This window comes from Sciurus vulgaris (genome assembly GCF_902686455.1).
Source record: "Sciurus vulgaris genome assembly, chromosome: 7".
NCBI lineage: Eukaryota > Metazoa > Chordata > Mammalia > Rodentia > Sciuridae > Sciurus > Sciurus vulgaris.
In genome coordinates this window covers 135,701,943-135,724,035 of record NC_136467.1, presented here as the reverse complement: position 1 = coordinate 135,724,035, position 22,093 = coordinate 135,701,943, and the positions used below count along the sequence as shown (strand labels likewise).

General features: G+C 42.5%; 1 long non-coding RNA gene across 4 annotated transcripts in view; it reads right to left on the bottom strand.

Annotated features, from left to right (window-relative positions):
* The window catches only part of LOC306665117, a 41,346-nt gene that overhangs the window by 10,724 nt on the left and 8,529 nt on the right, over positions 1-22,093 (bottom strand). For 2 of the 4 annotated variants that reach the window (XR_013764918.1, XR_013764919.1), the window contains exons 2-3: positions 14,336-14,401; positions 2,483-4,691 (exon numbers count right to left, since the gene is read on the bottom strand). This is a non-coding gene — a long non-coding RNA (uncharacterized lncRNA). The remainder of the gene's footprint in view (positions 1-2,482; positions 4,692-14,335; positions 14,402-22,093) is intronic. The other 2 variants (XR_013764920.1, XR_013764921.1) reach the window with 2 other exon arrangements.

Below are 22,093 nucleotides of genomic sequence, written 5' to 3'. Positions count from 1 at the left end.
GGCACAAAGATGAAGAGGAGCATGATATCTTAGTGGGCCACAAGGAGGTTGTCCTGCTTAGAGTGTGTGTGTGTGTGTGTGTGTGTGTGTGTGTGTGTGTGTGTCTGTGTGTGTGTGTGTGTGTATGTTGGGACTACTGGTTAACTGGGTTAATTGACTTGAGTGGGGCCAGACGATGGGGAATGTGGAGAACCTTGACATATAAAGCATTGGGTTGGTACTGTAGAGAGATCTACCTGCTTAGCAGGCAGAATAAGAAACAGGCCAGAGACTGCAGGGACAGCAGAGGAGCAAGCCTGGTGTGAGGCCGTGCTAGCTGGAGTGCAGTAGCAGGTCTGGGATGGGGAAGAAAGGACCCCTCCTAGGGAAGAATGACGACTAAATGCAAAGGGTAAAGAAAAAAAGGCTTTTTGGGCCCAGGAGGTAAGAGAGTTAAAAGTTTAAGGCAAACTTCAGTGGCATAAGAATTAACTAGAGAGTTTCTCTTTCGTTCTTTTAAAAATGTTATTACTTACTAAAATTTGTCAGTAAAACATATGTGATATAAATTTTACCATTTTAACCATTTAAAAGCTAACTGTCCAGTAGCATTAAGTGCATTCACAGGGTTGTGCCCTGTCACCACCATCCACAGCCGGGACTCCGCGACTGGTAAAGCAGAAACCACACCCACTGAACACCCACCGAACCCCCTCCCTTGGCAACCGCCGTTCTACTCGCTGACCCTATGAATTTGAGGATTCCAGAAACCTCTCGTAAATAGAATCATACAGTACATGGCCTTCTGTGACTGGCCTGTCTCCCCTCACATATGCCTTCCATGTTGGAGCCTGTGGCAGAATTTCCTTCCTGAGACTGAATAAGATCCCATTGTGTATAGACCACATTTTTTTATCCATCCAGCCCGATGGACACTTGGGTTGCTTCTGCCTTTGGGCTATTGTGAACACAGTATACAGATACCTGTTTGAGTCCCAGCTTTCAGTCATTTTGTGTATGTACCTAGAAGTGGAGTGGTTGAGTCACAGGGTAGTTCCGTGTTTGATTTTTAGAGGAAACACCATACTGGCTGCGCCATTTTACGTTCCCATTGGCAGTGCACGTGGGTCCCAATCTTTCTACTTTCTCACCGTGGAGAGCTTTTAAATGTAAATGTCCAGACCCCTCTGGATTTGGGTTCAGTAGAATCAGTTTGGGGCCCCAAAACCTTTACTGTTACCTAGCTCCCCAGTTGACTCTGAACATTCTTTAGTTAGGGTCTGTTAAGATTCCATCAGAGCTTTCAGAGGAGACTCCACTCAGTGTATCCAGGGCTTACCTAATCTCACACGCACCAGCCAGTTGGGGTTGGTCTAGATTGGCCCCAGTATTTCCCCAAGTGCAAAAAAAAAATATGTGTGGCATTCCTTACAGACTCTGATTTGGCAAGTAGACAGAGCATCCATCCTGTGTCCTTCTATATGGACAGCTGTGACATTGTGAAATGAGCACTGGACCTCAGAGGAGTCAACTTTGATTGCCTTCTTGGCCCTGCCTCCTTGGGAAGCCATCCAGCCATGATGGACGCTCAGTCTTATCTTGGGGAAAAGCATGACCTGCTCTCAGAATTACATAAAGGATTAAATTCAATCATGAATGTGCAGGTATTTCATACCCCACATACTCAGGACCCCTAGTCACAACATTCAAGCTCCCTAAGTGGTCTCTTGGTCAAACAATCAAAGATTCCCATTCTTTCATGGCCCCCATAAACACATCTTGCCTACAATTAATTCAAGGGTGCAAGTGGATAAGATTCTCATTTGGGGCATTGCAGTTATTTATTTATTTATTTATTTACTTACTTACTTACTTACTTGTCATACTGGAGAACCAACCATGAGACTCATGCATGCTAGCAAGTACTCTATCATTGAGCTACACCTTCAGTCTTTAGGCATTATTTTAGAAAAGAGACCAGGGATAGCAAAGAGGATTCTTCACTATGTTCAGTCTCCAGATGGATAAACACCCGACTGGCTGGCAGCGTCTGCCATGGACATGGGAGGGCAGGTAGGAGAACAGTCCTCAGCCCAGATCATCTGGCTCTCTGGCAGTCAATCATGATGCTCTTGTTTTTCGATATTCTACATTTTCAGTCACCCTACTAACTTCCTAGAATGGAGGTTTGTTGTTCAGGAATGTGGAGTCACAACATTAGAAGCCATAAGCATTGTTTAATAATTCAACCCAAATGTACCATCCTGTCATTCTCCTGTATTTGTGGAAACTAGCACGGTGCCTTACAATAAATGAATGTCTGATGAATGAATGCCTGCAGACACACACAGATGCACCTGCTAAGGAACTGTCACCAGCCATCACACCTCCAGCATCCTACCTAGAGTCACAAAGAAAATAGAAGAAACCTCTGCACCTCATCTCAGATAAGACCAATACTTAAGGCAGATAACAAACCAAGGAACAGTTACCAGTGACGTACCCGTGTTTCCACGCATCTTGCTTCTGCATCTCCACGCTGTATTATAATTACATGGCTGCACTGACCCTCTCACTAGAGAAGGAACTCCTCAAGGATGGGGAGAACCTTTTATTACTCTCTGTGTTGCCCAGTCCAGCACAGACCCTCCTGCGTAGTTAGGGCTACATGTTGATTGATGAGGAGGGACGTCATCAAGTGTCCAGAGCTGGAGATGCCAACAACGTCTTTCTTGTTTTCATTCCTTTCTCCTGTATCCCATCACCTGAGGGTACCAGAGCAGGCACCACTTGGTCTATTTTGGTCTTTGTGACTGTGAATGCATACATCATCTGGATTTTTAAAAGAGAGGACTATTCGAAGGACTGGAATGAGATGCTTCCTTTGGATGCTTGGAGAGATATAATTACGAGATTAGAAAAATGCCCTCACCCCCAACAGGAATTGTGATGCTTCCTATTTTTTAATGTAAAACATGAAGCTGACATAATTGACAGTCATTTTTAATGCTCTTGTAGGGTACAGAGACCCATTTAAGATAAATGATTTTCAAATGCCTGATCCGTCTGGTTTGAAAGCCTCTATGGAATTAATGTGCTGTAATGTATTCAAAGCACTTTAAATCCAGGCTCTGCTTTGATATTTGTTTTTCATTGCCATCATTGATGGCAATACAAATTCACATAAATAGGACATTGTCGATGGGATGTGCTCGATCCTGACTCGGGCATTGCCCATTAATTCAAATTCTCATCCAGCTCAATTCCGATGAGCAAGGAAGTAGCTAGAAAACACCCTGGACATGTTTATTGTTGCCCATGTGTGGTGAGTGGGGACAGAGGTGTAGAGATGAGAGAGAGTATGTATGTGAGAGTTTCAGATTAGTGTACATATCTATAGAGGAGAGATTTCAAAAACAGTCAAAAACAATAAACAGAAAGGTATTTCCCAAACAGCTATATGTGGTGCATGCCTATAATCCTATTGACTCAGGAGGCTGAGGCAGGAGGATCACAAGTATGAGGCCAGGAGAGACTTAGAGACCCTGTATCAAAATTTAAAAATAAAAAGGGCTGGGGGTATAGTTCAGTGGTGCAGCACCTCTGGGTTCAATGCCCAGTACCCGAACACTTCCCAGAAGCCCCGCTTCCCAATACTGTCATATTGAGGAATTCAGCCTCATTATCAGCTCTGATGGGGACAAACCATTTTCAAACCATAGCATTCAAATGAAAATTCATCGGCAGTTGTGCTGAGAAGGTGGCTCAGCAGCATGCTCGGGGCCCTGGGTTTGATCCCCAGCACCACAAACGAACAAACCATTACTATGTCCAGACTCTAGGCTGGACATGGCGGGAGAAAGGGCTACCAGAGGAGTTTCTGTCTCCATGGTCTTCCACGCTCTGGAGAACACAAGCTTCAATGAGGCGTGTCAGCGCTGCGCCAATGGCACAAGCACAGGGCAGAGGGACAGTGGCCACTGTATCTGTGTCCCTGCAGGAAGCAAATCCACTCAGATGACTCTTCTGAAAATGAGGAGTGGAGGGTCCCCACTTCCTGGCACAGAGCTCCCCAGGGAGAGTCACATTACTCACAGAGACTCCCTTTGGACAACGCCTGAGTTCATGGTGATAAGGTGCCTCTTGGCGAGTCCCTAGGTAACTTTCAGAATGGGGATGGCAACCAGAGCAACCTACAATGCAATTAGGGCTAGAGTTTTCCAGACCCATCCCTGGGGCTGGAGATGGTGTTCAATCGCCAAAAGCCATTGAGTCCATCAATCACGTCTAAGTAATAAAACCTTCACAAAAACTAAAAATAATGAGAGCCAAGGCACATCTGCCACTCCAGCTACAGGAGGCTGAGAGGAGAATCACAAGTTCGAGACCAGCCCCAGGTAGCTTAAAAGGGCAAGGGATGTAGCTCAGTGGTAGAGCTCTTGCCTAGCTTGTGGGAGGCTCTGCTTTCAATTTGAAAGCAGTACTGAATTTGTTTGCAGGACTGAAAACAAAACAAACAAACAAACAAAACCCCTCTGATAGCTGAGACTCAGGGGAGCCTCCTGGTTGGTCAACACATCAATGTACCTAGCCGGTGGTACGCACCAACTCTATGAAGACAAAGGCACTGACCTGGCCCTCTCTAGACCTTGCCTCATGCAGCTTTTCATTTGGCTGGTTTCTAATGAAAGCTGGAATGTTTTCTCATAAACCTGAAATTGTAAACATAAAGTCTCATAAATACTCTGGGTCATTTCAGTGAACTATGAACCTGAGCAGGAATCATGGAAACCCCTGAATTTGTAGCCACACTGGATAAAATGTGGGTCACCTTGGGAACTGAGCCTTGTGGCTGGCATGTGGAGTAAAAGTCTTATGGGACAAATTCCCTTAACCTGCGGAGTCTGTAAAACTTTGGAAAGTGTCTGGATTGAATTGAAGTGTAGGACACCCCACTGGTTTCACAGAAGCAGAGAATTGTTTGGAAGGACATAGGGCCATGGATACTAAGGTACCCAGAGTCTGTCAACAGTGGGAAGCTTCCCACCCCAGAGCTGGAAGGACAAAAGGAAGGGATACAACAACGAAGAGAACTGGGACACAGGGAAAGGTCAACCCAATAGGAGTTGGAGCTCTGTCTGCTCAGTCTGCAGAAAAGGAAGGGGGAACAGTGGAGATCAGAAAATGACTCCCTCTAGATACTGTGGAGAATGGAAATTGGGCATGACTTTGGAAATGTCCATGGCTACCAGGTCGTAAGGATGGCTCAGCTGACCGTGGACTTGGAGTAGTGTCCATCTGGACTAGGTATGTAATGCTTTCCTCCAGCAGAATGTGGCAGCCTAAATTTAGGAGAACAAGGGGGAGAAAGCGGGGTGCCGGGAGTAGGGTGGAGAGAAGAGTTGTCAGTCCATTCTCACGAGAGAGGACGGAAGCCTGTGGGAGCCCATGGCCTTTAAAGTGCAGCTCAGCCGTTTCCTCCAGGGGTAGTTTGTAAACACGGCTGTGCTCTGGGCTCCCGGGTGATGGAAAGGATCATGAATTAGTGACTTGGAAAGGGATACTACATGGAAACTTTAGTCGTGCTTATTGGTAAAAGCTGAGGGTTTCCTGACTGCAAAGTGAATAAAACTCATGGCCCACCAGCTAGAAAGTATCCTTGTCATGAAAAAGAGAACATGATTAAGTCATTCAACTTATGAAATTCAAGCTACACATGAATTCTGCCAGGCAATACAAGGACCGGTGGAATATGAGGGATGACAAACCCTTCCTATGCACAGCCCCTGGATGTGGCCAGCGTTTTACCAGTGAGGATCATTTGGCTGTCCATAAACATAAACATGAGAACAAGGGGAAGAGAAGACGGACCTAGAGTTCTGGAAGAGTGGGGAAAGCACAACCATGGCATTTGGGATGCTAGTCAGATTTGACAGAAGTGTGGGTCAAAGAGGCCCTGGGAGGGGGTGCAGGATAAGGAAAAGGGTATGCAGAGGAGTTGGAAATCCCAGGAAAGACTCAGTGGGAGAGACTCATAGATGATCTGGAAGGAACGAGGTTGCATTCCGAGATGCTCCATCTCAGGGTGGGTGCTGTTGGGGGTAACAGTGAGGTTAGGGCAGTGCCGTGGAGTGATTTGTGCCCCCCATACCACCTCAATTCATATGCCAAAGTTCCAACCCCCAGTGTGATTTTGTGCGGAGATAGGATATTTAGGAGGTGATTACAATTAAAGGAGGTCATGGTGTGCAGTCCTAATAGGACAGGGCTACCTGTAGCCTTATAAAAAGAGGAAAATCTCTCTGGCTCTCCCTCCCCCTTTCTTTGCCACCTCCCTCTTCCCCTCTCCCTATCATGTGAGGAGATGGTGAGAAGACAGCCATCTACTAGTCAGGAATAGAGCCCTCTTCTGAACCCAACCATGCTGGCAAACTGATCTTGAAATTCCAGCCTCCAGAACTGGGAGAAAATAAATTTCCATTTTTTAAGCCACCTAGTCTCTGGCATTTTGTTATGGCAGTGAATGAGCAGCAGCCACTGCTGAGGGTCGCTACAAGAGGATGACTAGATACTGTTTTTATCAGCTTTGCATTGCTGTGACCAAAAAGACCTAAGAAGAACAACATAGAGGAGGAAAAGGTTGTTTTAGCTCATGGTTTCAGAGGTTCAGTCCCTGGTCAGCTGACTTCATAGCTGTGGGCCCGAGGTGAGGCAGAACATCACAGCAGAAGAAAGTATCCCAGAACATAGCAACCAGGAAGTAGAGAGTGCTCCACTCACTGGAGACAAAAATATAAACCCCAAAGGCACACCACAGTGACCTACCTCCTCCAGTCACATCCTACCTGCCCATAGTCACCATCCAGTTAATCTATATCAGTGAATGAATCCACTGATTATTTCAAGCTCTGATAATCTAGTCATATCAGCTCTGAAAATTCTTTCATTGTCTTACACGTGAGCTTTTGAGGACACCTCATATCTGAACCCTAACTGATATCCCTAGGAGAAGCAGGTTTCTGTTATGCTGATAGCATGAGGAAGTTTCAGTGCAAACTGCCAGTTAGGGGGACCCACATTTGATGTTTTGGAAGTTGCAATAGAAGGGTTGGAAGGCGAGGTCAGGGGAGGAAACTTCCAGCTCTCCCAAAGGGAAAATTGTTTTGTGCCAGTCAACAGTTTAGGGATGTGGTTGAACCAACAGAAGGACGTGATGTTACAAATGTATACCTTGCAAACACAAATCATGGACAGTTTACCAATCGAACTAACAACTAATAACCTACCATTTTTGAGCCCACATATTCACTTTCCACATTTTAATTAGTGTAAGAAAATAAGAGATGCTAGATGATAAAGGGGGCTTTCACATTCAGTCACAATAAAGGGTAAGAGGCATGTGAGGCGTGATGTGGTAGGCAAGCAGCAGGAATTCTCAAATTGTTGTTCCCTGTGGATGTGAACATGTGAGCCCTTCAGGAGTCAGGAAGCTGACTCAGGCGAGCAGCCAGTAATGAAGTTCACTGGTGAAGACAAGCTCCAGGACCCCAAGAGTGGGACACATGAGAGAACAAGGAGATGAAAGACCTACCTCAGATAACAGATAACCTGAAAGAACTTTTGCTCTATTGACTTTACCACCCAAATATTCAGCTCTGTACACAACTCTCTTCCACCAAAAGCTCAAAATGTTTTTCTAAAGTTTGTGGAAAAAAAAAAAAAAAACAAAAACAAACGGAGTCATAGGAACATGCACCAGATGCATGTATACATGCAGTCAGAGATACACTGCCACCATGATGTAATGCAACCAAGGCGGACCCTCACCAGAGCTCCCACAATGCTGTGTGAACTTGCGGTCTACAAAACCAAACTAAATTAATGTCTTTTCCTTCTTAAAAAAAGCGGGGGGGGGGGGGGGTGCTGTGCAAGGAAAGGCAATTACTAGACAGTGATGGAAGCTAAAGAGAAGATGACCAAGGAAACATTGGTGTTTCTGAACATGGGGATTAACAAAGGACTCCAGGTAAATCTTTTGGGGATGATCTTCAGGATCTGCTCTGCAACATGCAGATGGAAAGTGCATGATATGGGGGTAAGGGGTGTGCAAAAGAAATGCCCCGGGGTAATGGGTGGCTACAGACAATGATGCCAGACCCAGGAGAAGCCTGCCCAGGCATCAGGGGGTGACTTGGAGGCGTTTGTACCCCAGAGAGTGACTCTGCTGTCATTGTGTATCCCTGAGTATATTTCAAAGGAGTTATCCAGGAGCCTTCAACCTACCAGTGAATGACAAAGACCCTGGAAGCAGGTGATGCACTGAAGAACCAGAACAAGATTAAATAGGCCTGGGGATATGGCTTAGTGGTAGAGTGGGTGTTTAGCATGCTTGAGGTCTTGGGTTCAATCTCCAACACACACACACACACACACACACACACACACACACACACGCACACACACAAAAGAAAAAAAATAGCACCAATTTCTAACTGAAATTATCTAGTCCTTTAAGCTATAGAGATGAAACCAGACCACATCTATGTGAAGAGAGATGATTGTACTAAGGGTTAAGAAAACTATAGTCCAGTGGATCCACAATGTACTCACTCTTCTCAACTGGTCCTTAATATTTGCAAAATCCTGAGTTACAGAGCACATCTTTATGATTTCTTAAACAAAATATAAGATATTATAAAATATAAGAAATTATTTATATATAAATATAAACCACAACAGAAAGAGGACAAACTGAACTACATTAAAATTTAATGTCTCCAGGTAACAAAAGACACTGGAAACAATCAATGATAACAAAACCAGCCACAGTCTTGGAGAATACATTTGCAATGCATATAATAGATGAAGGATGATTATACTGGATACATAAAACTCCCTGCAAATCATTAGTTTTTTTTTTTTTTTTTTTAATGTTTCCTTTTGTTTTGTTTTGTTTTATTTTGTTTTGGAGGTGCTAGATTTGAACCCAGGGACTTAAGCATGCTAGACAAGTTCTCTACCTCTGAGCTACACCTCCAGTCAAAATGATTGCTTTGGCTTGAGAATGAACAATTGGAAACAATTTAAATGTTCACCAGTAGGCAAGTGGCTGAATGTATTGTAATAAATTAAAAGGAATAATATGAAAATTGTGGTTCAAAATAAAGACACTAGATTTTCAAATATTCACCAGGACAAATATTGAAAACAGAACTGAGTAAAAACGTAAATTGTGGACAACTGCATGGAGTATAATTTATGTAGAATACAGAAGTCCACTAAATATTGATTATATACACATACACATGTGAAAATATAAAAACATAGTGAAAAGATATATGCCAATATCAGAAAAGGGGTTCCTCTGCAGGGTGGGTAGGGAATAGGAATGGGGAGTATGAAAGGAGTTCCCACTGTATTGCCAGACATGTGGAGCAGATATGGTTGGAAAATAATACATGTAAAATCTGGATGGCATGTGATTACACGATTCTCTGAAATTTACTATATGTTTGGAATGTTTCAGTGTGTTGGGGGAGGCTCTTCCAGGCATCTGAACAAGGTGCTAAAGTATTCCCCAAGGCCCATGTCGTAAAGGCTTGGTCCCCAGTTTGGTGCTATTTTGAGATGGGTGGAAACTTTAAGAGGTGGAGCCTACTGGGAGGTCTTTAGGTAACTGCCCCTGAAGGGGATTGTGAGACTCCAGTCCCTTCCTCTTTCTCTCTCTTTCACTTCCTGCACATAATGAGAAGTTTTGCTCTACCACACCTCCACCATGATGTGCTGCCTCACCCTCAGCCCAAAGCAATCGTGCCAACCAACCATGGACTAAAATCTCCCAAAATGTGAGTCAAAATAAACCTTTTTTCTTCATAAGTTGGTTACCTCAAGTATTTGTTATAGTAAAGGAAAGCTGACTAACACACAAAGTGACCCTGAACCCCTTTCTGAGCTACTTGCAGGTCCCTAAACATCCTATTATACCTCTCTTCTTCTTGTTACTCAAAGTAATGTTTGCCGGCAACCTCATCACCTGGCAGCTGCTTGGAAGTGTAGATTCTCAGGACCTGTCTTAACCTGCAGAATCACAAACTATGTTTTAATGAGCCCCTGTGTGCATTAAAATGTAAACATGCTACATAAAACTGTTGCTGAGGCCTCCATCTCTCCTGTCACTGCCCTGTTACCTAGATCACTACTAAATCTCTACCCCAATGTAAGGATGTAGGATTACCTGTTCTAAGAGTGCTTCGGACTCCTGTCTAGGTTGGGATTTGTGTGTTTATGCCATACAACAACTTTTATCAAAGTTTGCATCATTAACATAGCTACTAACTGGACTATGATTTCCTTATTAGTACCATTAACCTTTGATGGCAGTGGGGGTCAACACATGGCATAATTTCAATGAATGTTTTAAGAAAGAATGCAAATTCACATTTTTAAGATGGTGGTAAGACCATTATCCATACCAAAAAAATGTTCATTCAGGGAATGAAGTTTCTGGTTCCACAGCACTTTCATTCATGGAATCAATATCTTACCATCTTTTGAAGTTTTAAATCTAAAATAAATTCATTTTAACATTATGGGCATTTTTTTAAAATGTGCATGCTTAAAATTTTGTAGCAGAGTGCAATCTATGTTTTGTGTCACATCTTAGCAAATTAATGTAAATAATCTCCATTTCAGGAACTCTTAATCTTTTGAGTCATCTTGGCCCCACTTGAAAGCCTAATGGAAGATGTGAATCTTCTCCCAAGACAAATGAGCATAATTGGTATATGATTTCAAAACTGATGTAAAATAACAACTCTGCTTTAAAGGAAATGAGAAAATAATTTATTCAGAGCCAAATATGAGTGACCATAGCCTAGGAAAATGGATTCAAGTGACCGTGAATGACATATTCTGCTGTGGAAGAGGTTACATGAGCTTTTATAGTCACAGAATAAAGGAAAATCATAAATCAACAAATTTACCAATTACATAGGTGGGAAGGAACATCAGGTAGGCAGCTGTGGTGCAGTGGGGAGATCTCTAAGTTTCAGAAGTCATCTTCTAGCACCCTTAGCTTTAGAGTTGGTGGAGACTGGGGGTCTGCTAAGCTTGGTGATTCATTCTGAGAAATTTATCTATCACTAATGAGATTATTATGTCAGATACAAAAGTCAAGGTCATGGTCTATTAAAGGGTCTAAGACAACCCAAGATAATTTTGGCTCTCAACCTACAGCATCCCATCTGTTTTAGTCAACTTTTTTGTGTCTGTAACCAAAGGACAAGATAAGAACAATCTTATGGAAGAAAAATTTATTGGGGGCTCACAGTTTCAGAGGTCCTAGTCCATAGACTGCCAGCTCCATTCCTCAGGGCCTGAGATGAGGCAGGACATCATGGCAGAAGTGTGTGGCAGAAGAAAGCAGCTGGGAACATGGCACCATGAAGCAGAGAGGAAGAGAGAGACTCCACTCACCAGGGACAAAATATATACCCCAAAAGCATGCTCCCAGGGACTCGCCTTCTCCAGCCACACCCTACCTGCTTTCAGTTATCACTCAGTTAATACCCATCAGGGGGGATTAATTCGCTGATTGGGTTAACCCAATCATTTCACCTCTAAACCTTCTTGCATTTCTCACACATGAGGTTTTGGGGGATACCTCACCTCTAAACCAGAATACCATTGCTCCACAATCACAGTGTCAGTCAGTCAAGAGCAAGAAGTCTGCAGGATCTTTTATATAGAGGAAACTTCTTCAGAGAACTTCAGTTCAAAGTATTCACAAACCCCAAGCAAAGAATTTCTGTCCTCAGGTCAACCAGGACACTTATGATACCCTGACCCTACATTGTTCTAGAGTTTCCCACTGTCCTACCGACAAGTATGTGTCAGCAAACATCCTCTCCAAATGTGCAACCCCTCCAATGGCAGCTTCACCCCTTTTGCTATGAAATCAATTCCAATCCCTGTGATCACCTTAAAGACACCTATTGTCTTTGGCTCACAAAGTGATGTCTTGGAGCCTTTCATTTGGAATTGGTGCCACAGTTTCTGCACATAGGTGTAAAAGAGAGGAAGCTGCTGTGGAGTCCACATCGACTGGTCAGAGGCCATCCTGGAGTTTGGTGACCAGGGCCTGAGTGAGGCACCAACACATCCTAGCCTACCTAGACCAAATGGTATTTCATCAGAGGATTTTTTTCTTTCTTTTCTTTAACTACATAAAATGACCTTGGTAGCAGTTAGAAAAGCTGTGGAAAATATTCTATTTACAAGACTGTTCAACTACCTCACAGTTTTAAGTATGATAAACAATTGTCAATCAGCGAGTGTCCTAGGACAAGATTACAACAATTTAATTGGATTTCTTTGCAATTTTAGGATTTAGCAACATTTTATTCCATAATATAGAATAAGTGTTCCAATGAGCCAAGCAGAAGAGGTTGGTTTTACAGAGAGATAAGGATGAAGAAAACAGAAACAAAACCAGAAAGTGGACTGGCCATTGGAAAGCTAATTTTCTGGTAAGGCAGGGGAAGGGAAGCAGAATAATGGAAAAATAACTGATTGGTTTTTTCAGGTTACCCTTTTTTTGTGTAAAGGTTAAGGCAGAAGAAAGTTCCTTATGAAACTGACCTGTTTGGGAAATTTGGCTATTATCCGTCTAATCCTGATTTCTCAGAAATTCAGATAGCTTAGTTTCACCTTAGTGATGTGGAACTTTGGCATGAGAGACTTCATTTTGATTTTAAGCTTGGTCTCTTGAGTCCCATTGCAGGAGTTTGGTCAAAAACATTAACCTCTACTAATTTTTATTTAATACAAGTTAAGAGCCACAGGCGTCAAGAGATGAGAATTAGGCTTGGTGCTTGCTGTAAGGAACTGGTCTCAAGGTTACAGTTCCCCAAGTTAGTTTGCCTTTCAAAGAAAATAAAATCCAGTATTCACTCAGCTAGTGACCCAATGCCCTCAGAAGAAATAGGGCCTCCTGGCAGCGGCCATCTTCTCCTCCTTGAGCATTCACTGTGTCTGTAAGTCACTTGCCGATGAGATCATGGTGACAAGTAGTTCCACCATTGTTGGCAAAGCTCTTCCACTTTATATTAGTCAAGTCTTTTGCCAGAAAGAAACAGAGTCAATTGAAACGTCTATCTCCACTCTCCACTCAGCGCCCTTGGGTCCACCCAACACTGTCCCTGACACCCACAGAAAGCACCAACTTGTGTGAGTGTGAAATAGTTCAGAATCAACAGCAGCTGGACTGATTATTGCCTTGTTTGTGAAATGGCCCCTGGGGACATAAGTAAGCTCTTTCTAGACACTAGGTGTTATAATCAGAGGTTGACTGAGAAAGATAGAATTTTTTAAAAAGGCTTAGAAATTCCAAGCAGGGCAGAGTCATAGAAGAGGCTACCAGGGGCTGGAGATATAGCTCAGTTTGTAGAGTGCTTGCCTGTCAAGCACAAGACCCCAGGGTTCAACTGCAAAGAAAAAAAAAAAAAAAAGAAAAAGAAAAAGAAGAAGAAAGAAAGAAAGAAAAAGAAGAGGCTACCAAGCCTTTCTGGAAGATTCATCTTTCTTTTTGGTACTCCTGTCCTTAAGAATCTAGAGATAAAGAGAAACTTTGGAGGGATTATATTTTTATTTTGAATTTTAATTTAAATTATAGTACTTTGAGCTGGGGATGTAGCTTAGTGGTAGAACATTTGCCTAGCATGGGTGAGGCCCTGGATTCTATATATTCTATACCATATATATGTAGTAGTAGTGGTGCTTTTAAAATTAACTCGCCTCAAAAAAAATTAAATTAACCTACCTCATCAAAACAATGAAAGTGAAAAACGAGCTTCCAATAGTGGAACTTGCTTTCATCTGTGACTGGTTAACTAAATTAACTGGTTAACTGACAGGGGAGTCCATTTTACCCTTGATGGGAGAGCTGGTTTTGCCTCATTTCCTTGTTTCCTTTATTCACCATCTATCAGACCCTTACTAAAAGCTAAATATCAAGGATATACAGCGGGGTCTTCAGAGAGCTTACCATCTCAAAGAGGAAACCCATTTTAACACAGCTAAGCTATTTGCTTCTGGACAATGAAGAATGATTGTATAAAAATGCCATAGATGAGAAGGAGGGAAAATACTCCTGTTGACTGTGTATCCATAGTTTCCTTATTGATCACAATGTGCTCTGCACACATCTGATTTCTAGGGGCAGCCTGGAGGAAGTGTGAACTGGGAACCAGAGGAACTGAGCTCTCCACCCGGGTCAGCTTCTACTGGACACTTGGATGTAGGTCAAAGGAGTACATCCCTTTGGCCTGTTTCCTCTCCCAGAAAATGAGGTGCTTACCATAGAAGGCTAGAGGCTCCATTTAGCTTCCTTATTGGCTGTCATTCAGTAGTCCCACTTTCCTGCCTGAGATAGGAAGCTATTATTAATTTCTTGTTGTCTTATCTAGCACTAGTACATCAGCAAGCTCAACCTTGAATAAGTCGATTCATTATATTTTGATCAACCAGCCACCCCTGGACGTTAAGGTAGCCATTAAAACCAAGAAAAAGAACATTCTTCCTTGCTCCAGGCACAAGTACAAGTGGCTATTTGCGAAGCTACATAAAGGCCTTAATCAGAGTGAATTCACACTTGGGTTTCATAGAAACCTCCTCTGTTAACAACAAAGAACTTCAAACAGTGAGGCTGAATTCCAGTGTCCACATTCCCAGAAGTGAGGGAGGAATCAGTGCTGAAAGGAAAAGTGAGAGACTTGTGGAAACTGTGGGGCCAGCTGGTAACTGGAGGATGGAGAGGGGCTGCCTGAATGCTTTTCTTTAAGGGTCCTACATGATTGATTGGCAAGTTCATCTGAGTCACTGAAGAGCTCTCTTTCCAACCATTGGGCTGGGGTGTAGCTTAGTGGTACAGCACTTGCCTGGCATGTGTGAGGCCCTGGGTTCCATACCCAGCACCACAAATAAAAGACAAAACAAGAATGAAGGTGTATTTGTGGAGAAACTTGCCAAAGCAGGACCAGCAGGGCTTCTCACCCTGACTACTAATTAGGTGGGAACCTAAACTGGGTATAACACTTGCCTCTTTGAAGTGGGAGGAGGAATAAAATGTCAAGACAGAACCTGGAAGAACAGGATGCTATTTTGACTTTGTTTTCTAATCCTTTTCAATTACTGCTGTTAGAAAGCCAGGCCTATCAGAGTAAAAGCAAACAGAAAATGTACCTTTACAGAGAGGACCCAGGGACAAGGAATGATTTAAATTCTCCATTGGTTCCTCTTGGGGTTTGGACAAGTTGTCACTCTCATTAAATGAAAATGTGAGGGAAAGTGTTCAGCAAAGATCAGAAAGGAAGCAGTTTTTCAAAGGTGGAATAAAGTCGAAAGCAAGCTCTTAGTCACAGGCCTAATCACATGCTACCTAGTCACCAGCATGAGGTTCCCCCTCTGGAGACACTCTGAGGCACCTCTGAAGAAAATAATTCCCATCAGAGCCCACTTTAAGAACAACAAAAGAAATTCTTTCATCTTATTTTATAATCACAAGTCATTGTAAACCCCAAGTGTCATTTCTCAGTTTAATCACTAAACTGGGTTTCTGTTGAATTTCAGTCCCTTTCCTTAAAACCAAGACTATCAAAAATTTTTCAGAATTGAGAATATTCCAAAGGACATGCTGCCGCCTCCAAATGACACTCCAGGAAAAGAGGGCCAGGAGCGTTTCACATCAGTGGCACCTTTTTCATCAATCCGTTGAAGAGGAGAGAAATCTGTATGTGCAAATCCAGGCCTACTTATTCAAAAATATCCATTGCTATATGTAAAAGGCACGCACATCATCTTAAAATGAACTAGGTCAGGAACGAGACAAAAACATAAAAATACATTGCATAGGATTTTAAGATCTGCTTTATGGGATTTTTTTTCTGTGGAATAGTGCCCTAGAACCTTTGGGGCTATCCCAGACCCCTGAGATGCCTCAAATAAAGCAAGGAACACATGAAAGGTGAGGGATGAAAGTGGTTCACCTAACCTTCTAGTAAATTCTGTATTCAACAGTGGAAGTTTTCAGAACATCTCCCACAATTGAGACAGGGAGAAAGTTACAGAATGTTATACTCCAGAGCCTCTGCAGCAGGAGAATGTCTGAACCTGACCCAAAAGGGAGGCAGGAAAGGTTATAAGAGTTTCTCACAATTGAGGGTTCTTATTCCCTGAATAAAAGTTAACACTGAGGTTTCTGGATAGCGTAGGGGTTCGGTACTGCTTTCAGGAAGGGCATGGTGGGGACCGGACTGGCCGAGTGCTGGAAGGAAACATTTTCCTGGAGGAAGGGGAGCAATGGGATTTCCCAAGTTACTGGTGTCAGGGGAGAGAGGAAGGAGGACAAGTTCCAGAAGCAGAGAGGAAGGAGGACAAGTTCCAGAAGCAAAGACATGGGTCAAGGAGCCTGCTGGGCCCAACTGTCCACTGAGATGACAGGGAGAAGGAGGGGCAGTAGCCAGTCAACCCACCAGAAATGAACCCTGTCCAACCTGGACATTCACCCAATTGAATCAGAAACACCCCATGGGAATTCCCTGTTTGGCCCAGCTCTTTGCAGCCAGGGGAGTGAGCGTACTGTAGTGATTGAGAATTCTAAGTGTTGGTGTGAGATGGATCTGAATTCCTGTTTGGATGCTGATACTTTGTGATCTTGGGCTAGTTACTTAACATCTTCAAAGCTTCTTGTCCTCATCTCCAAAATGGAGCAAGGCATTTCCTTTGTAGCCTTGCCAGGTACTTTACATGAGGCAGTCTCTCTGGAAAGGTGATCAGGTAGTCAAGAAATGGTAACTAAGTGGATTATTAAGATTATTAGTGCCAGGCACAGTGGCATACACCAGTAATCCCAGCTACTTGGAAGACTGACACAGGAAGATCATAAGTTCGAGGTCAGCTTCTGCAACTTAGTGAGACTGTGTTTCAAAATAAAAAAGGCCTGGGAATGTAGCTCAGTGGTAAAGCATCCCAGAGTTCTATTTAAAAAAAAAAAAAAAAAAAAAGGGAACAATTTTGATTGGGAAAGTTTGGTCAATGGATCTTAAGTTATAGTCTGAAAAGAGCATATATTATATATTTCAGGTATTTCAGAAAGCAAGAAGAAAGAATTTTAAATGTTTTCACCATAAAGAATTGATACAAGTTTGAGGAGGTACCTTTGTTTAACCTGATTTAAACATTACACAACATATACATATTTTGAAATATCACCTCATAAATATGTAATATTCTTGTGTTTTTATGTATCAGTTAAAATGAATTTAATTAAAATATGGGAGAAGTGCACAATATCAATATCATTGGGAATGGGTCATGTTTCTCGTTGTGTCGCAGATATAGAGTGACATGATGTGTTTGCAATAAAATGGAACAAGTAGGGTGAGGTGGAGCCACTCTCACCTCTATCTTCCTAGTGGATGAGAACAGGGACAGGGAATGGGAGGTGCTCCACGTGGGACAAGACACCCAGCTTTACCCAGGGTGTGGCAATCCTCCACCCTTGATGCCATTTGCCTTTTAGCCTAGTGGACAATATGGAAGGCCAGCTCTCCTGCTGCAAGGGATTCAGAGGTCAGAGCCAGCAAACATCTGCTACCAGGAAGTCTGACCACAGGCAGCAAACTCAAGCTCTGTGTCTATCTGACAGTACTGTAGAATTATTTAGCAGAGCTAATGGAATGAAAGGTCCTCTGGGGATTCCAACCTCTTCTCTCTGTTTGATTGATATTAGAATCTGACCCCACGTCTTTGGCGATAAAGAATCAGATAAGCTTCAATATACGTAGTTGGAATGGTTGGGGTCAAAATGACCACTTCTGATAGAGCCTCAATAACACTGACTATTTGTATATGGGTTGAACATCTCCAATCTGAAAATTCAAAGTCCAAAATGTGTCAAAATCCAAAATATTTTAAGCACCAACATGACATCACAAGTAGAAGAATCTACACCATTAAACTCTGCTTTGTGCACTAAATTTTGCATAAAATTGCCTTTAGACTATGTGTATAAGTGTGTATATGACACATAAATGAATGTCATGTTTTGTTTTGGGTTCCATCCCCCAAAATATCCCATTACATATATGCAAATATTCCGAATTTTAAAAATACCAAAATCCAAAATGCTTCCAGTCCCAAGCAATCTGAATAAGGAATAGTAACGTGTAACTTGCTACATTTGCAAGTCATCTTTGTTTACATTGTCTCATTTGTCCTTCACCCAAATCTGTGTGATGGGTGGTAAGGAGAGTGTGGTGATTTTTCCCATTTTAAAGATGAGGAAAGTAAGGTTTGCAGAAGTCACATGCCTTATTCAAGGTCACACAGCCAGAAGGTTGTAAGTATGGGCAAAAATCCAGGAGGTCTGACTGTAGATGCTGTCCTTTCCCCCTTAGATCTGCTCAGAGTTCCTTTGGACTTGCAACTTTCATCCCTGTGGGTTTAAACTTGGATCCTTAGAAGCAGACCCTGAAAAGGGATTTTGTGGACAAGAAATCAGGCAATGGAGTTGGGGGTTGTACCACACTCACCTGTTCCAAGATAAGGGAGAACTAAACTCTTAGGCACTTCTGACTCCTGGAAAATCAGTTCCAATAATCCAAGAGCAATGCTTTGAACAAAAGTCTTAAATTGGGCTGGGGAGATAGCTCAGTTGGTAGCGTGCTCGCCCCACAAGCACTAAGGCCCTGAGTTCAATCCCCAGCACGGCAAAAAAAAAAAAAAAAAAAAGTCTTAAATTGAGAGCTGAGGGATGAAAAGACCCCTTGAAACTGGCCTCCTTCCCCCAATCCCCAAACGACCAAACAAAAATATTTACAAGTTCCTCATGGGAATCTGGGCAAAGCACTGACCTCATCCTCTACTTCAGCCAGGAGGATTTTAAAGCTTCTGCATCCCAATTACATAATGTTGAGCTGCATTAATAACTCTCTCACACTGGGCTAAGTGAGAGATGGAGTCAAAGCAACTAGGAGTCATTGGTATTTTTGAGGGTAGCAATTCCTTCTAATTTATTTGCTGAGTTAAAATGAAAAGTAGAGGATTCATTTCTGACAGTTTCTAGCTGAAGTCTCATCTGTTTTTTGTTTTAGATTAGGGGCCTCAGATGAACGACACCTATCTCACAATCTAGAATTCACACATCGTTTCTAATAAGAACAACTAAAATGGACATTGTTCTTCCACCTGGTAGCTGCACTTTGATTTCTCTAAGGCAAATTTTGCTACTCCACTTTCAATCATCATGGTTCAAATTAGACTAAGGCCACCTTCGTGCCATGTGACCCAGGGCTGGCCAATCAGAGCATTAGAGTCTGGGAGACTTAGTGATAATGGGTTTACAACTAGCTCTGACCCATCAGTGACAATTAGAGCCAACCAGATTAAAAACTGCGATCTGGTTGGAGCTTTTAGAGAAGCAGCAATCTCTTTCTGCAGGAGCTGCTAGCAGTGAGCAGGGAAAACACCCTGTACAAACTGGAAGAGAAGGTGACATGGTCGGAATTCAGCCATGTCTGAAGCATGAAAATCTTGATCTTTTTGGTTACTGAATCTCTTTTTTACATAAGCCAGATTATCTTATGTTTCCTATTGTGTTTCTGTAAAAACGTAATACCAAAACTCTCATAGTGTAGAAAATTTCCTTCAGATTTCTTGCTAGTTAAGAAAGTATGAGAATTTTAATAAGCTATGCAAAGTAAGTTCCTATTAAGACACTGATAAGTAGAGTATTCACTTTTGCTTCAGACTCAATAACCAGCATACTGTGCCATCTTGCCCTTGTCACTTCTGTCCTCATAGAATGTGGGCATTATTCTAATTTTATAAGAATGTAAGCTTTTCTGTGCAGCTCAGACAAGGCTTTATCCAATCCCAGGTTCTTTTTCTATCTGCAGCCCAAGGACAATTTTTTAGACTGAGGACTCACAAGGTGTCATTTTCAAAAAAGTGCAATATACTTACCACACAATCCACCAAACCTACTTGTTCTGGAAAAATCCAGTCCCAGAATATGAGAAATGGCTCCAAGTTGTTAGGAGGTCAAAGAAAAGAGCACACGGATCCATGATTGTACAGTGTGCAATGTACTGGGGACTTACTGACGGAAGCATGGTCCTGAGGGGCAACAAGATTAGTGAATCCCTGTGATTTGGGTCAGAAGAAGGGGGTGTATAAAGTAGTCAGAGTAAGATTTCATCTGAGTCAAGCTGATGTCACAGATGTGAGGCACATTCCTGGTGTTAGGATCTGGTGGTAAAAGTCCTCATACACTATAATGTTTTGTTTTGTTTTATTGTTTTGTTTTGTTTTGTTTTTGTTTTGTTTTGTTTGTGGTGCTGGGGATCAAACCCAGGACCTTGCAAATGCTAAGAAAGTGCTTTACCACTGAGCTGAACCCGCAGCCCTTGGTTTTGTTTATTTATTGTATGCTGGGAAACTGTGTGGAGAAAACCAAACAGGGTTACTCAAGGGCCATTAAGATGGTGGCAGCCATTCAATCTAAACCCCCAAACTCCTCCTTGATAATTTACCCAAGAGGAATGAAATTATATTTCTCTACAAAGAACTCTATATGAAAGGTTGATAGTAGCTTTGTTCATATTGGCCCCAACCTGGAAATAATCAGAACGTCCATTAACAGCAGAATGAATCACAACTTGTGGCACGTTCATACACTGGAACGCTATTCAGCAACACAAAGGGATAAAACACGGATGCAGAAACGAGGTGGATAAATCTTACAAGCTCTATGCTGAGTGAAAGAAGCCAGACAGAGGAGAGCATGTGCTACCTAGTTCTGCTTAGTGCAACTTCTAGAATAAGAAAAACCAGTCTGTAGTGAGGGAAGCAGACCAGTAGTTGTCTGGGTTAGCATAGGGGATTGGAAGATGGTCTGCAAAGAGCAAAACAGAGCATTTCGGATGTTAGTGAAATGTTTTGTTCTTGACTGGGTGATGGTTTCAAAGGTCATCATCAAGCTGTATATTTAAATGTGTGTATGTATTATACCACAACAAAGTTGGCTGTTCTTTTTTCCTAAGTGTGGTGTTTCCCTAGAGTTTTCTGAATGTCCTTTTAAAACTTGCGCTCCTCATAGGGGTAATCAACTTATAAGGAGGAAAGATTTATTTTGGCTCATAGTTTCAGAGGTTTCAGACCATGGTCTCTTGACCCTGTTACCTTCAGACCTGCGATGAAGCAGCACATCATGGCAGAGAACACACAGGAGAGGAGGCTGCTCACCTCACGGTGGCCAGGAAGCAGAGAGAAAGACAGGAAGGGGCTGGGGTTTGAATAACCTCTTCAAGGGCACGCCCCAAAGGACCTAACTTCTTTCCACTAGGTTCCACCTCTTAAAGGTTCCATCACTTCCCAATGGTGCTACAGGATGGGAACCAAACCTTTAACAAATGCCTTAGAGAGACATTTTGTGTCTAAATTATAAAACAATACTGCAAGGAGATCACACTGTGAAAATGCCACACATCACCTAGCCCAAGGACCCCTGTACTTGCCCAAACACGAGCCGCTCAATACCCGTTTTGCATCTTCATCCCTGCTGTTCCTCCAACATGGTTTGAATTTCCCTCTTCTCCCCCTCAGAAAATCCCATATATCATTCTGTTCTTCCTTCTTTTATTCATTCAGCAAATATTCATTGAGTGTCAGGCCCTGTGACAGGCAGTGGAGCTACAGAGAAATATAAATCAGGTGGTCTGTTCTTAAGGGACATATACTAGAAAATGGAGTTTTACTTGAATGTCCTTAGATTTATGTTTCCAGCATTTTCTGACTGATAAAAAGACTCTGTTGAAGGCCATTGACCTGGAGGCTATAGCCTACTCTGTTTCGCTACCTAAAAGCGGCAGGATATTCCATACCTGTGTGTTTTAAAACCTCCCCAAAGACCCTATGTTAACTTTAAAGAAATGGAGTCATGGAGGAGGTTAACAAGACAGGAGAAAAAGCTCTAAGAAGCTAAAGGAAAATTCGATTTCAATGCATTTCTAAATTGACGATGAAACTATGATGGAATATGAAAATTTAAACCCAA